The sequence below is a fragment of the Scyliorhinus canicula genome, chromosome 15 (genome assembly GCF_902713615.1).
Source record: "Scyliorhinus canicula chromosome 15, sScyCan1.1, whole genome shotgun sequence".
In the NCBI taxonomy this organism is placed as follows: Eukaryota; Metazoa; Chordata; class Chondrichthyes; order Carcharhiniformes; family Scyliorhinidae; genus Scyliorhinus; species Scyliorhinus canicula.
In genome coordinates this window covers 53,236,798-53,253,231 of record NC_052160.1, presented here as the reverse complement: position 1 = coordinate 53,253,231, position 16,434 = coordinate 53,236,798, and positions in this window count along the sequence as shown.

Sequence of the window (16,434 nt, the reverse complement as noted above, 5' to 3'; positions counted from 1 at the left end):
AATTCATTATCAAACATTTTATGTTTACCCCAAATGTGTTGAAAGAGGGAACCAATGTTGGTCATCAAGAGTGGGACTGAGTAAAGAACAGGGGGCAGGATTCTGTGATCCGCTTCAGCTGCTGATCCTGGCATGAACTGGGGGCTGCAGGGTCCGCACAGTAGCACCGGCGCCAACGCGCGCATGCGCAATGGTACCGGCGCCTACGTGCTCATGCGTAGTGGCTCCCGTCTCCGCGCCAGCCCTGACGTAACATGGCGTAGGGCTACAGGAGCCGGCGCGGAAGAAAGGAGGCCGCCAGCCAGAGAGGCCGGCCCGCCGATCGGTGGGCCCCGATCGCGGGCCAGGCCACATCGGAGGCCCCACGCGGAATCGGACCCCCCCCCCCCCACCCACCACCCACCCACCACCACCAGCAGCTGAGAGCAGGTGTGAACGGCGCCGGTGGGACTCGGGGTTTTACAATGGCCGCTCAGCCCAGCCCCCTACCGGCACTGTGCCAATCGAACGTGCCAGCGTTGGGGCGGTGTGGCGCGATTCGCACCGGTCGCGGGGATTCTCCGGCCCAGCCCTGGGCTGAGAGAATCCCGCTCAGGATGTGTGCAGCTAGATTTTATGGATCCAGTTGATGGGCGGTGCAGCATTAAAAGGTTAACGAGTGTTGAAGTAATGGAGTGTGCAGATGACAAGAGTATTGGTAAGATTTCAGGGACAGTGGGTGGGACTGTCGGTCAGCCGACGTCGAAATCGGGAAAGGCAAATGGGCGGAGAATCGGCTGTGACGCCTAAATCGGGACGAGCATCGGATGCACACCAAATTGCGATTCTCCAGCGCCTCCACAGCGGCCTCAATGCATTCTACTCTGCACGTACGGGCAACTCCATTTGTATATCATTAGCGGGCCTGACCCGGTATTCTCCGGGGCTTAGGTGATTCACTGGAGGGAATTCCCGATGGCGATGTTCATTTCTGCTGAGGTGTGACCATGGGCTGCCAGTCCTGACACTGGGGCAGTGTCCAAGCACGGGCCACCATTGCCACGGCCTGCAATGCAGCCCATCTTGCTGCGCATCCTACTGACCACCCACCATGGCCTGTGGTCCTGCAGAGTGCCTCTGGCCATATAGGTGCCGCCAACACACCAACCTGCACCCCAGCCCCCACCAAACCTGCACCCCAGCTCTCACCACTGCACCCCACCCTCCTCCATACCACCTCCCCCACAACCAGCGGCCACCTGTAGCCCACCCAAGAGCAACAAGCCACAATAGCACCTGCGGGGGGACATCGGATGGGGGCCATGGAGCATACTGCTGGCAAGGGCTTCGCCAGTCAATGGTGTCCTTGGCAGCAGGGATAGGCACCAGGGCCAGAGGCCCCCAGTTGCCGGACATTGGCGGGGCCAGGGTTGCAGGGATAGGGGGGGAGGGGAGGGGGACATGTGGGGACAGGGACCGCAGTGCTAATTGGGGTCACCATGTAGCCCGTTGGAAGTGGGTGGGCACAGGGGTATGCACCATGCTAACATGGCAGCCTTTCACCTGCTGCAGACAATGGATACTGGAGTACAACCATCAATGGTGCCCTTCCTGCTAGTCACCGCAGACCAGGGTGATACACCGCGGCTATACGAGCTACTTGAGGGGAAGAAAACTGCAACAGCAGAGCCTACGGCAGAGGAACAGGAGCCAGCCACAGAGGATGTAGAGCCAGCTGCCCAACAAGCTGAGGAGGAGGGGGAGGTGCAAAGACGGAGGTTCATTCGAAGACCTAGCGGGTCGGGCACACCGTTGAAGACTCCGGTTGAGCAGGGGTACAGTGAGACATGTCTGCCAGATTATGGCGCACCTGGCGCGGTGGGGAAATGGGAGAGGACAGCAGCTCCCGAGGTTCTCCTGAACATCTTCGCTATTGGGTCCTTCCAGGCGCCGAGTGGGGACCTGTCCAGAATCTCAGAGTTCGGTGGATGTCACAGATACACTACATGCTTCGGCATCTTAATGGTGCGGTTCCGTCACTTGTTCACTTGATGGGGCCCTCCAGTAGAGCACTGGGAGGGTCGCCCACATTGTGGTGGCCTGTTATGTCCTCCACAATATCACGCAGCAGAGGGGCAATGTTCTGGGGGAGGAGCATGAACGCAGTCCTCCTCCGATGACGACGATGTGGGGAGTGCGTGAATGGGCAGACCATGGGGCCTGGGAGACGGCATAATGTGTGCGTCAGGGCCAACGCGCATGGGGCACTTTGATCACGTCCATGTTTACCGACTAGTGTTGGGGGGGTGGGAGACTGGCCAGGGCTCCGGGCACTGCATCCCATCCTCACACCCCCCTGCCTGCAACCACCTCCCTGATACATACCTGCCGCACTACAGGGTGTGGGCCCTCGGTAACTGCAGTGCCCAGAATCACCAGCTATTCAATGGCGCTTGGCCGTTTATTTGGTCTCCGGGAGTTTATCGCCGCTGAGGCCACACTTGGAGAGATTTCCTGTTGGCGAGCTGATCTTGCCCACAGAGACGGCTCCTCGCAGATCGGGGTGCCATTTTGAATGTCAACCCTGATCTCCCCTCCCTCCTTTTCAGGCCCTCTCCTTCACCTCCCCCCCGCCCCCCCCAAACACACACACACACACACACACACACACACCTCCTCCAAGGACCCCCAGGCCTAGCACAACACGTTTGTGTAGAGCAGTACTAAACGTGGTCCTGGCGAGGTCTGACAGGTACAGCTGTTGACTCCCGGACGACCGGTGAATCTGCGTCTGCGTATTTAAATGAGCCAAATGGATCATTTAAATATGCTGATCTGGATCACGCCCAGGGAGGGCGAGATCCAGATTGCGCAAGGTGACTCGAATAAGGTTTCCCTCCCAGTGTGGAGCCAGATTTGAGGCTCTTGAATGATTTACCCATTGTGCCTGGGTTTATGCTGGGAGCAAGCCGGTTGCTGAATCGCGCCCTATATCTGGGAGATGTAATCAAGCTTGGTGACCTATGATTGAGAGCAATCTGGTGGAAGAAGGATATTGTAGACCAAGGACTATTAGAAGTTGATTCAATTGAAATTGGATACAATACTAAAGGAAGGCTCAAGAATTACTCTGCAGTGGTCCAACATTGTTTGGTAATCGTGTCAATCACAGTACGAGCTCAGGGAACATGACTGGAGAGATGTATATGAGATCATTTGCAAAGTTAAGGGTTGATAATCAAAATTCTTTGTAACATAGGGTAATAGATTTCCAAGGTAAGCAGGAAGGTTGTCTTCTGCTCTTGTGATACAAGCCCTTGACATTCGGCTCCATAACACAACTGATATTTGCACTAAAGATACAAAATTTAAAGACATTGGTTGTTCCACTTCTGTCCACATCATGGAAGACCTAACTATAGCAGGTGTTATGGGCCAGGGTTTAGAGAACCCCAAAGTGTATCAGGAAGTTCACCTGACCCACAACTTTCAATAGATTGTGGTATGGGGAGCACACGGTCCACTCTACAGGTCTGGTACAGCAGAAATGGAAAAGCATTTTTTAAAGCAAAACAATGTTTATTCTATGCACTCAAGTTAACCTTTTTAAAACATACAGTGAACATCTTAGCAACCATTGATTCAAATACAACCCCCAAAGAATACAACACTAAGTAATGCGTAATAACTTCCCAAACAACATCCAGAAGACAAAAGAAACACCTTTCAACAGAAGAACATTAGGTTTACATTCACTACTGAGAACATTTATAATTCTGAATTCACCAAATGATCAAGAGATAGTCTTTTGATGGCAGAGAGAACAGCAGTACACATGCGTTGTCTGGCTTCAGCTCCAACACTGAAATCAAAACTAAAACACACCCTGCAGCAAACAGCCTAAAATGAAAGTACAAAGCTGACAGACAGCCCAGCTCCACCCACACTCTGACATCACTGATAAACACCCATTTCTTAAAGATACATTTCTTAAGCACCCATTTCTTAAAGCTACTCTCACGTGACACAGGCCATGCTGTGTATGCCCTTTGAGCGTTTCTCGGATAGATTGTCACAAATCCTCTACCACTGATCGAACACACAATCTATCATTTTGGACTGCACAAGTTCAGTCATGTTATTTCAGTCACTTAATCCCAAGTCCCAAAAGACCAAATCCCAAAAAAAGACATGCTGTTAGGTAATTTGGACATTCTGAATTCTCCCTCTGTGTACCCGAACAGGCGCCGGAATGTGGCCACTCTGGGCTTTTCACAGTAACCTCATTTCTATGTAAGCCTATTTGTGACAAAGATTATTATATTATAATCACTTCTGGCTGAAAATGCATTAAACTGCATGGGGGACCACCCTCACCCCCACTCCCTTTCACGCTATTTAAAGGGCTGACACTCCTACATCTGGACGAGAGGCATTTGATCGTACCTTGTTGGAGTTAATCGAGGTACGGTGTTGAGTGTTACTGGAGGAGTTTGCAAAATTTTCAGATTTGCAAGTGAGTGCTGTTGGATTTTGCTCAGGAAGTTAGAGAAAGTGGGAGGCCTGTCAGGAGAAAGCCTGCTTTCAGGAGTTATGAGGCTATGTTCCTCTCGGGCTACAGCATGACTTTTTAAAAATTCATTCATGGCATGTGGGCGCCAATGGTTGGCCAGTATTTATTGCCCATCCCTAATTGTCCTTGAGAAGATGGTGATGAGCTGCCTTCTTGAACTGTATGTGGTGTAGGTACACAGAGTGCTCTTCGGGGGGGGGGTTCCAAGATTTTGGCCCAGCGACAGTGAAGGAATGATGGTATATTTTCTAATCAGGATAGTGAGTGACTTGGAAGCGTCCTTCCAGGCGGTGATGTTTCCATGTCACAGATGAGACCTTATGGTATGTTTATTCCAAGACTACTTCCCCTAAAAATGAGCCCGAATTTTATATTGCTTGGGCAGACACATGAGATTGCGTGAAAAGACATAGGGTGGGCGTCCCGACTTCATCATGCACCTGCGCAATATTTCGATCAGCAGATGCGCGTGAGAGTGGGAAGCAGGCAATGTAGCCCATGAAGGGACCAATTGAAGACAATTTTATGTGGCCCATCTGCTGTTACAGTTGGCCTGCAGGCGAATTGGACAGATGGCCTTTACGTTGAACTGCAACCTGGATTCAGGGTAGGATGAAGCGATCGTGATAGGAATCATGATAGCATTAACAAAATATTTCGGTCGGCGGGCGGGCTTAAGACTCGTGGATAAAAATCTGTAAATCTGTTTTCTTCAAATTATTCTGAAAATACTCTAAGTTTAAATGTAGCATTTTAATATTATGAATATTGCTTTGTAGTTTAATTTAAATGGGGGTGGACTGTGATTTAGCTGATCCAATCGAGCTCATTAAGTAAGCTAAAAAGAAATTTCATACAATAGAAGCCACAGTAAATTTTAATGGGAGCTGGCAACACAATTCATTTAATGCCACAGCATGCAGCTCACCCAAACATCATCAGTAGTCCTTCAACCAAGTAACTGTCCACCCTGCTCCATAAGTGTTAAATTCAAAAAGTGCTTGTGCAAGGTGTTAAGTGAGACTAATGGTGTCAGCTATGGATAATAATAACTCGTGGCTAGGGTAATGAACAATGATGGATCCATTGACGATAACATGGAAAAGTAATTATTAATAAAGCAGGTTTGCAAAGAGGCTAAGAACAGCTAGGTCAGAAAATCATGGACTGAATTTTTCACCTGTCAGGCGAACGCACTCGGCGGGCCCTGAAGCGGACACAAAATACGATTTCAGTCACGATAAACTATTTTAATTGAACCAAATAAACTAAATTAAATAAACTGAAGGACAAATTAAAAGGGGCAGCCCCTTAAAGGGATACTGCCATCAACAAAACATAAATGAGACTTAAAACATTAAACTGAAATGTGATTAAATGTGTCAGTTAATCATCCCAGACCATGCGGTGCCCACTGGGCATGTAAGGCCTCGATGGCGCCATGGACGCCACATGCTCCCTCTCCACGGACAACCAGCTATGAATGAAGCCGTAGAGGAGGGGCAGACGGGTTGGATGACGACATCAGTCGGCAGCTGGCTGGACCTGTTTGTGGCAAGTTTGGCCAGGCTCCAGGGACAGGTTCACGAGGAAGTCCTCCTCCTTTCCCGCCCCTCTCTGCATCTCAGGTGCCCATAGACCAGGAGCGTCAGACTGAACAGCAAACAAAACTACAACAAAAGGCCTTTCAGGAAACTGAAAAGGTACTGAAGCCTAAAACAACTTACATAAGCATGGTCCACAGATTCTCCAGGTGCGTACAACCCCCGAGGACATTTCCATGCTGGTTGGCCAAATAATAGGCAGCCAGTGTGCAATGCACTCTGGGAGAGCCTCAGCACTGCTGGGGAGGGTGAGAAGAGGACGAATGCTTAGAAAAGGGAGAGAATGAGCTGGTGATTTTAATGTGCTCCCTCAGTGGGGACAGTCGCTGCGGAGCTTTCTTAGGGAGCTGCCGACCTGTTAAAATGTAAATTGCGATGAAAAACTGTGCATAGAGTATCCAGGCAGCACGTTCAAACACAAATCTCAGTCTGCAGACACATTTGTAAATTTCATTACAGCCCAGACTGTTCATCCCGCCCTGGACTGAGGTTGCAGCTAAAATGCAGAGGCCGTCTGGCCAATCGCGGCACACCCAACAACTGGAAAAGCAGACGAGCCACGTAAAGGTTTGTTCAGATAGCCCTTAAATGGGTTAAGTTGCCTGTTTGATTGTGGGTGGCGCGCTTCCAACTATTGTGTGCGCAATTGCCCACCCACATATTGCGCAGGTGCTTGATGACGTCGGGACGCGTCTATCTTTTCACGCATTTCCGGGTCAGCCGGGTACCCACCTCAGCAATGTAAAATTCTGGCCCATGTTTGGGGGAAGTAGCTTTGGAGTAAACACCACAACTGTTAATACGAATAAACATAGATTCAGGACTAGATATATATCATAAGGTCTTATCTGTGACATGGGAACACAACCACCTGGAACCTCCCCTTAATTATATTTCTTTTGTTGCCGCAAAAAGAAGAGGTATGGAGGTTCCCACCCTCTGGATTCTTGTAAAATATGATGAGAGATTTATTATCTAAATGGAGAGAAACCTGAGAGTGCTTCGGTACAGAGGGATCTGGGTGTCCTCATGCATGAATCGCAGAAAACTAGCGTGCAGGTACAACAGGTAATAAGGAAGGCAAATGGAATTTTGACCTTTCTGGCTAAAGGGATAAAGTATAAAAGTAGGGATGTGTTGCTGCAGATGTACAAGGCATTGGTGAGACTGAATCTGGAGTAGTGTGTAGAGTTTTAGTTCCCTTATTTGAGGAGGGTTATTGTTGCATTAGAGGCAGTTCAGAGGAGGTTCACAGGATTGATTGAGAGATGAGGGATTTGTCCTAAGAAGCAAGATCGAGCAGTTTAGGCCTATATTCTCTCTGTTTAGAAGAATGAAAGCAGATCTATTTGAGGTATATAAGATGATAGAAGGTATTGACAAAGTAGACACAGAGCAGATGTTGTCTGTTGTGGGGCAATCTAGACCAAGATATCATAGTTTTAGAATAAGGGGTAGCAGATTTAAAACAGATGCGGCAAAATTACTTCTCTCAAAGGGTCGTGTATCTGTGGAATTCATTTCCCCAAACTGTGGTGGATGCCGGGACATTGAGTAAATTTAAGGAGGAGATATTGGGGCAGCAGGGTAGCATGGTGGTTAGCATAAATGCTTCACAGCTCCAGGGTCCCAGGTTCGATTCCCGGCTGGGTCACTGTCTGTGTGGAGTCTGCACGTCCTCCCCCTGTGTGCGTGGGTTTCCTCCGGGTGCTCCGGTTTCCTCCCACAGTCCAAAGATGTGCCGGTTAGGTGGATTGGCCATGCGAAATTGCCCGTAGTGTCCTAATAAAAGTAAGGTTAAGAGGGGGTTGTTGGGTTACGGGTATGGGGTGGATACGTGGGTTTGAGTGGGGTGATCATGGCTCGGCACAACATTGAGGGCCGAAGGGCCTGTTCTGTGCTGTACTGTTCTATGTTCTATATACAGATTTTTAAATAACAATGGGTTGAAGGGGAATGGAGAATAAGCAGGAAAATAGAGTTGAGGCCGAGAGGAGATAAGCCATGGCCGTATTGAACGGTGGAGCAGGCTCTAGGGGCTGAATTGCCTACTCGTGCTCCTAGTTCTTATGTTCTTATCAAGATGTGTTGCTTAAGATGGAGAACTGCCTAAAGCCCACACAAACACTCTGCTGATGTCACTGCACATCATGTGATTGATGTTTAAACGGCAAGAATGTATTCTCTGGGGGGAGGGGGGATTACTCTCCCTCTTCCCCAGAAAATAAAAGAAAAACATAGCTGAAGCCAAAGTGGGGGGGAATGAAGGGAGGGGGGGACAACGTGGAAGGGGGGGGGGGGGAACTATAAACCGATCCAGAGGGCAGCGAAATGTACATAGGGTCAGTTAAATGAAGGACAAAAGAAACCTCTCTGTGCAATAAAGTAAATTAGCGTGGGCAAGAAAAATATAATGGCCGAGATTCTCTGATCCTGCGCCGGGTCGGAGAATCGCCGGGTGGGGGGGGGGGGGGGTGCAAATCCTGCCACGCCGCTCCGATGCTGGGCCGCTGATTCTCCGGTCAATTATAATTGATGAATCCTAAAAACGATTATAATTGATCAATCCTAAAAATGACCTGAACTGTGTCACATTTTGAGAACCTGATGCTTCTATGATTGCTGACATTTTCTTGGGCTTCTTGTGTAAGCCAACTTTGTCGATGATATGAGCTCGGTAGTTCATGGATAACTTGAAAAAGTCAAACTTTTCTTTTTTAATATCTGTGGTTGTGGCTCTGTACACATTTCAGGGTAGCTTCTAAATTCTTCAAGTGTTCCTGTTCACTTGAACCGGTGATGACTCTGTCAACTGACTAACATTGTGCTCCATTCAACCCACTTAGAATTTGATCCATGGATCTTTGATAAAGAGCAAGCACAAATGTTATTCCGAAAGCAAGTCTCCTGTAATGAAACAGATCTTTGTGAATTATGATGGTGAGCAGCAGCTGTGATTTTGCAGTCACATTCATCTGCAGATATGTCTGTGAAAGATCAATTTTACTGAATCTCTGCCCTCCAGAAAGTCCAGCAAACAAGTCTTCGATCAGTGATAGTGGATAATGATCTGCGCATAATGCTGGTGAAATAGTTGTTTTAAAATCTCCACAAATTTTCACTGAGTCATCACATTTTAATACAGGAACTATTGGTGCTGCCCAATCACTTGTTGCAACAGGTTCAATGACTCCTGTCTTTCTAGTTCTCCTTCAACTTTTGGCCTGATGGCGTATGGTAAGGTTCTAGCTTTGAGACAATTAGGTGTGCTGTCTGGTTTGATTTTTAAGGTGTAGCTCAACTCCAGCCATAGAACCTAGAGAATCTACAAATACCGTCTTGTACTTCTTCAGAAGTTGTTGCAAATTGCTCTTTGAATCCACCAATTGATAGACTGTTTCCCAGTAAAGACTAATCTTAGCTAATGATAGCTGTGCTCTGTCAAATAGAGCAGCAAAATTTCCACAGAAAATGTGAACAGGCAACTTTCCCATCTGTCTATTTGCTTCTTATTTCATCATAATGCATCCTTTAATGGTACAACCTCTTCAGTGTATGTCCTTAGGATCCCATTTGACCGTTGTAAAGGCAGATGCTTCAACTTTTGTTGATAAATTACCTAAGGTATAACAGCTGCACCTGTATCCACTTTCATTTTAATTTCATGGCCTTCGTGTTTTGGATATTCCCCAAAACATTGTTCATCACATCGCATTCATAATACACCTAGCTTCAAGTCCTGCAGTAGCTCGATAACATTGGCCGGGATTCTCTGAAATCATGGGCAAGTGTTGACGCTGGCGTCAAAACCAGCGCGAGCAGCGCCGGCGTCAAAACCGACATGTGCGATGCCGGCGTCAACGGGCCTCCAGGCCCAGTCATTCACCCTTTCCTAGAACAGCGCCGGAGTGCGCTGCTCCGGCACAGAAAGCCGGCCCTACACGGCCAACTCGGATCCACCTATGCGCGCGTCACAGCCGGCGCGGGTCTGCGCATGCGTGGCACGGCCGGCGCGGGTCCGTGCATGTGTGCCACGGTCATCTCTGCGCCAGCCCCCTCGCAATATGGCAGAGCCCTACAGGGGCCCGGCGCGGAGTAACATAGGAATTGGCACGCCTGCCAATCGGTTGCCCCGATCATGGGCCTGGCCACCAGGGAGGCCCCTCCGGAGTCGGCTTCCCTGCCCCCCCACCAGGACGGCGCCGCAGCCAGAACTCCAAGGTCCCGCCGGGTAGGACCATATGCAAATGACGCCAGCGGGACTCGGCGGAAACTCGGCCCATCGAGCGTGCAGAATTGGCACCGATGCTGCGGTGATTGCGCTGGCGTGATTGGCAGCGATTTTCTGGTGACCGGAGAATCGGTGGCCCGGCGTTGGAGCGGCGTGGCGGGATTCGCGCGCCCCCCCCCCCACCCCGACAATTCTCCGCCCCGGCGCGTGCTCGGAGAATCCCGGCCGTTGTCTTTTGAGTGATCTTGAGCTTCATACACAAATTAATAGACATGATTAGTCTGTTTAGCTGTGGGTTTTTTGCACAGTCTCTGTGTAGGAGCGGTTTTCTGAGCCCAATGTGGCAATGTGTCCCTTTGTGCCACAGTTCTTTCATATATTTGTTTTTCTCCAGTACTCCCCAGCTGAGTGTCTATCCTGTGTACATTGGTAACATGGTTGGACATTCTAGTATTCATTTTGTGGATCTTCACTCCGGCCCATATATGTGAAGCTCCTCTTGTTGCTAGCTCCACAGCTGTGGCAATTTCCAGAATAGCAGCTTTTAGAGTTAAATCACTAAGTAGCTTCTTCTGAATAGCTACACTGCGGAGTCAACAAACCAGCCTGTCACGAAGAGTGTTATCAAGTGCTGTACCAAATTCACAATACTTTGCTAATCGTCTTAAAGTCACTAGAAACTGTAAAATGCTTTCACCTTCTTCCTGACTACGGCATTGGAACAAACCTTTCTGCAATCAAAAACGGTCGAGGAGAGAAATGTCTCTCTGTTATGTGAGGGAGATGTTAGGAAATTGGGTCAAGCAGTAAATGTTGGCCTAACTAGCTCCATGCACAATCCGTAAATGTTTAAACGTAGGCAAAACACGGGGCGGGTTTCTCCGTACCGCTGCACCAGATTTCTGGTGCGACAAGCCGTTGGGATTCTCCATTTCGCCGGCTAGTCAATGGAGTTTCCCATTGTGGGGCAGCTGTCGGGAAACCCCAGGCTGCCGGCAAAACGGAGAATCCCAATGGCAGAGAATTCAGCCCATTGTTTTCAATAGTTCCTCAGAGGTTTCAAACCTTAAGTCAAAAGGCGCTCTCTGATCAGGGTTGAACTGATCCCTCATTCCATGTACAATCAAGTCTATCCATATTAAGTGTCTTGTATTTACTTGAATTGTCTGATCCTGAATGGTGGAAGGAAGGGATTTGACCGTTCACAAAAGGCAAAGTCCAGAGTTTTCTCCAGGAGATCCAGCGAATAGCATGGAAAGTTTATGGCACCACTTGTAGACTTGCAGTGGCACAAAAGGGTGATGTGAATTGGCTGGCCACTGTAGAAAGTAATAAGCAATAGAGATGTAACCTGGGCAGTTTTTCAATAGTGGGCAGCCAACCTCATGCCAGCTTCACACCCATGGAAGAAGCTGAAGTACGGTCCCTGCATTATTCATGCAGATGAAGAGTGTATAATCCTATTTTCCCTGAACAACAATGTGTAACCACCACGCAGATGGCATTCAGTGCTGCTCCAATAACATGCTTCAACCCTCCACGCAGACGACCCCCCCACTATTGTATTAAGCTTGTGATTTGGTGTCAGCCATGTTTTTGGGCAGCACTGTAATCTCTGAGTCACATGAGTTAAAAAATAGTTTTCATTCATAGAATGCCGGTGTCGCTGGTTGGGCCAGCATTTATTACCCATCCCCAATTGCCTTGAACTGAGCAGCTCGCTAGGCTATTTCAGAGAGCATTTAAGAGTCAACCACATTGCTATGGGTCTGGAGTCAAATGTAGGCCAGACCAGGTAATGGCAGCAGATTTCCTTCCCTAAAAGATATTAGTGTACCAGATTAGATTTTAGCAACAACCGTCAATAGTTTCATGGTCATCATTAGACTTTTAATTCCAGATTTTTATTGAACTCAAATTCAATAATGGATTCGAACCTGGGTCCCCCAAGCATTACTCCTGGTCTCTGGATGACAAGTCCAGTGACAATGCCACTACGCCACTGCCTCCCAGTAATCCCACCGAGACTCCTGATCATTTAATCTAGGCTGACAGTCGATTGCAGTACAGGTGGAGAGTTGCTTTGTGTGAGGTACTGAGATTTTAGATTCAGGAAGGTCGGTGCAGAAGATCCCATGCTTTAACCTTTATGAAGGACATATTGGAGTTCTCTCTGGCATCCTGGCCATTATTTATCCCCGAAGAGGCATCACTAAAACAGATTAGGTCGGCATTATCACATTGCTGTTTATAGCAACTTGATGTGTGCAAACTGACTGCCACATTTCCTACATTACAAAAGTGACTGCACTTCAAAGGCACTTCATAAATTTTGAGACACGTTGAGGTTGTGGAAGTCCCATAGAATCCCTACAGTATAGAAGGAGGCCACTCGGCCCATCTCTGCACCAATCCTCCGAAAGAACACCCTACATAGGCCCACTCCCACGCCCTATCCGGTAGTGCTCTTTGGGGGGGTTTAAACTAATTCAGCAGGGGCATGGGAACCTGGATTGTAGTTTTGGGGTACGGGAGATTGAGAGTATAGAGGTCAGGAGCACAGATTTGACTTTGCAGGAGGGTGCCAGTGTTCAGGTAGGTGGTTTGAAGTGTGTCTACTTCAATGCCAGGAGTATACGAAATAAGGTAGGGGAACTGGCAGCATGGGTTGGTACCTGGGACTTCGATGTTGTGGCCATTTCAGAGACATGGATAGAGCAGGGACAGGAATGGTTGTTGCAGGTTCCGGGGTTTAGGTGTTTTAGGTGTTTTAGTAAGCTCAGAGAAGGGGGCAAAAGAGGGGGAGGTGTGGCGCTGCTAGTCAAGGACAGTATTACGGTGGCGGAAAGGATGCTAGATGGGGACTCTTCTTCCGAGGTAGTATGGGCTGAGGTTAGAAATAGGAAAGGAGAGGTCACCCTGTTGGGAGTTTTCTATAGGCCACCTAATAGTTCTAGGGATGTAGAGGAAAGGATGGCGAAGATGATTCTGGAAAAGAGCGAAAGTAACAGGGTAGTTGTTATGGGCGACTTTAACTTTCCAAATATTGACTGGAAAAGATATAGTTCGAGTACATTAGATGGGTCATTCTTTGTACAATGTGTGCAGGAGGGTTTCCTGACACAATATGTTGACAGGCCAACAAGAGGCGAGGCCACATTGGATTTGGTTTTGGGTAATGAACCAGGCCAGGTGTTAGATCTGGAGGTAGGTGAGCACTTTGGAAACAGTGACCACAATTCGGTGACCTTTACGTTAGTGATGGAAAGGGATAAGTATACCCCGCAGGGCAAGAGTTATAGCTGGGGGAAGGGCAATTATGATGCCATTAGACATGACTTAGGATGTGTTGGTTGGAGAAGTAGGCTGCAAGGGTTGGGCACAATGGATATGTGGAGCTTGTTCAAGGAACAGCTATTGCATGTTCTTGATAAGTACGTACCAGTCAGGCAGGGAGGAAGGGGTCGAGCGAGGGAACCGTGGTTTACCAAAGAAGTGGAATCTCTTGTTAAGAGGAAGAAGGAGGCCTATGTGAAGATGAGGCGTGAAGTTTCAGTTGGGGCGCTTGATAGTTACAAGGAAGCGAGGAAGGATCTAAAGAGAGAGCTGAGACGAGCAAGGAGGGGACATGAGAAGTCTTTGGCAGGTAGGATCAAGGAAAACCCAAAAGCTTTCTATAGGTATGTCAGGAATAAAAGAATGACTAGGGTAAGAGTAGGGCCAGTCAAGGACAGTGGTGGGAAGTTGTGTGTGGAGGCTGAGGAGATAAGCGAGGTACTAAATGAATACTTTTCGTCAGTATTCACTCAGGAAAAAGATAATATTGTGGAGGAGAATGCTGAGACCCAGGCTATTAGAATAGATGGCATTGAGGTGCGTAGGGAAGAAGTGTTGGCAATTCTGGACAAGGTGAAAATAGATAAGTCCCCGGGGCCGGATGGGATTTATCCTAGGATTCTCTGGGAAGCCAGGGAAGAGATTGCTGAGCCTTTGGCTTTGATTTTTAGGTCATCGTTGGCTACAGGAATAGTGCCAGAGGACTGGAGGATAGCAAATGTGGTCCCTTTGTTCAAGAAGGGGAGTAGAGATAACCCCGGTAATTATAGGCCGGTGAGCCTAACGTCTGTGGTGGGTAAAGTCTTGGAGAGGATTATAAAAGATACGATTTATAATCACCTAGATAGGAATAATATGATTAGGGACAGTCAGCATGGTTTTGTGAAGGGTAGGTCATGCCTCACAAACCTTATCGAGTTCTTTGAGAAGGTGACTGAACAGGTTGACGAGGGTAGAGCAGTTGATGTGGTGTATATGGATTTCAGTAAAGCGTTTGATAAGGTTCCCCACGGTCGGCTATTGCAGAAAATACGGAGGCTGGGGATTGAGGGTGATTTAGAGATGTGGATCAGAAATTGGCTAGTTGAAAGAAGACAGAGAGTGGTAGTTGATGGGAAATGTTCAGAATGGAGTTCAGTTACGAGTGGCGTACCACAAGGATCTGTTCTGGGGCCGTTGCTGTTTGTCATTTTTATAAATGACCTAGAGGAGGGCGCGGAAGGATGGGTGAGTAAATTTGCTGATGACACTAAAGTCGGTGGAGTTGTAGACAGTGCGGAAGGATGTTGCAGGTTACAGAGGGACATAGATAAGCTGCAGAGCTGGGCTGAGAGGTGGCAAATGGAGTTTAATGTGGAGAAGTGTGAGGTGATTCACTTTGGAAAGAATAACAGAAATGCGGAATATTTGGCTAATGGTAAAATTCTTGGTAGTGTGGATGAGCAGAGGGATCTCGGTGTCCATGTACATAGATCCCTGAAAGTTGCCACCCAGGTTGATAGGGTTGTGAAGAAGGCCTATGGTGTGTTGGCCTTTATTGGTAGAGGGATTGAGTTCCGGAGCCATGAGGTCATGTTGCAGTTGTACAAAACTCTAGTGCGGCCGCATTTGGAGTATTGCGTACAGTTCTGGTCGCCTCATTATAGGAAGGACGTGGAAGCTTTGGAATGGGTGCAGAGGAGATTTACCAGGATGTTGCCTGGTATGGAGGGAAAATCTTATGAGGAAAGGCTGATGGACTTGAGGTTGTTTTCGTTAGAGAGAAGAAGGTTAAGAGGTGACTTAATAGAGGCATACAAAATGATCAGAGGGTTAGATAGGGTGGACAGCGAGAGACTTCTCCCGCGGATGGAGGTGGCTAGCACGAGGGGACATAGCCTTAAATTGAGGGGTAATAGATATAGGACAGAGGTCAGAGGTGGGTTTTTTACGCAAAGAGTGGTGAGGCCGTGGAATGCCCTACCTGCAACAGTAGTGAACTCGCCAACATTGGGGGCATTTAAAAGTTTATTGGATAAGCATATGGATGATAAGGGCATAGTGTAGGTTAGATGGCCTTTAGATTTTTTCCATGTCGGTGCAACATCGAGGGCCGAAGGGCCTGTACTGCGCTGTATCGTTCTATGTTCTATGTTCTATTGTGGATAGCACAATTGCTTCACAGCTCCAGGGTCCCAGGTTCGATTCCCGGCTTGGGTCACTGTCTTTGCAGAGTCTGCACATCCTATCCGTGTGTGGGTGGGTTTCCTCCGGGTGCTCCGGTTTCCTCCCACAGTCCAAAGATGTGCAGGTTAGGTGGATTGGCCATGATAAATTACCCTTAGTGTCCAAAATTGCCCTTAGTGTTGGGTGGGGTTATTGGGTTATGGGGATAGGGTGGAGGTGTTGACCTCGGGTAGGCTGCTCTTTCCAAGAGCCGATGCAGACTCGATGGGCCGAGTGGCCTCCTTCTGCACTGTAAATTCTATGATAGTCTACCTATGATAATCCCATGCATTCATCATAGCCAATCCACCTGCACATCTTTGGACTGTGGGAGGAAACCAGAGCTCCCGGAGGAAACCCACACAGAGAAAGTGCAAACTCCACACAGACTGTCACCCAAGGCCTGAATTGAACCAATGCTAACCATTGTGCCACCCTACCGCCACCTATGCCATCTTTTCCAGTGCTGCATAAAGGCAAGTTCTTCCCTTTTCTAGTTTCTCATT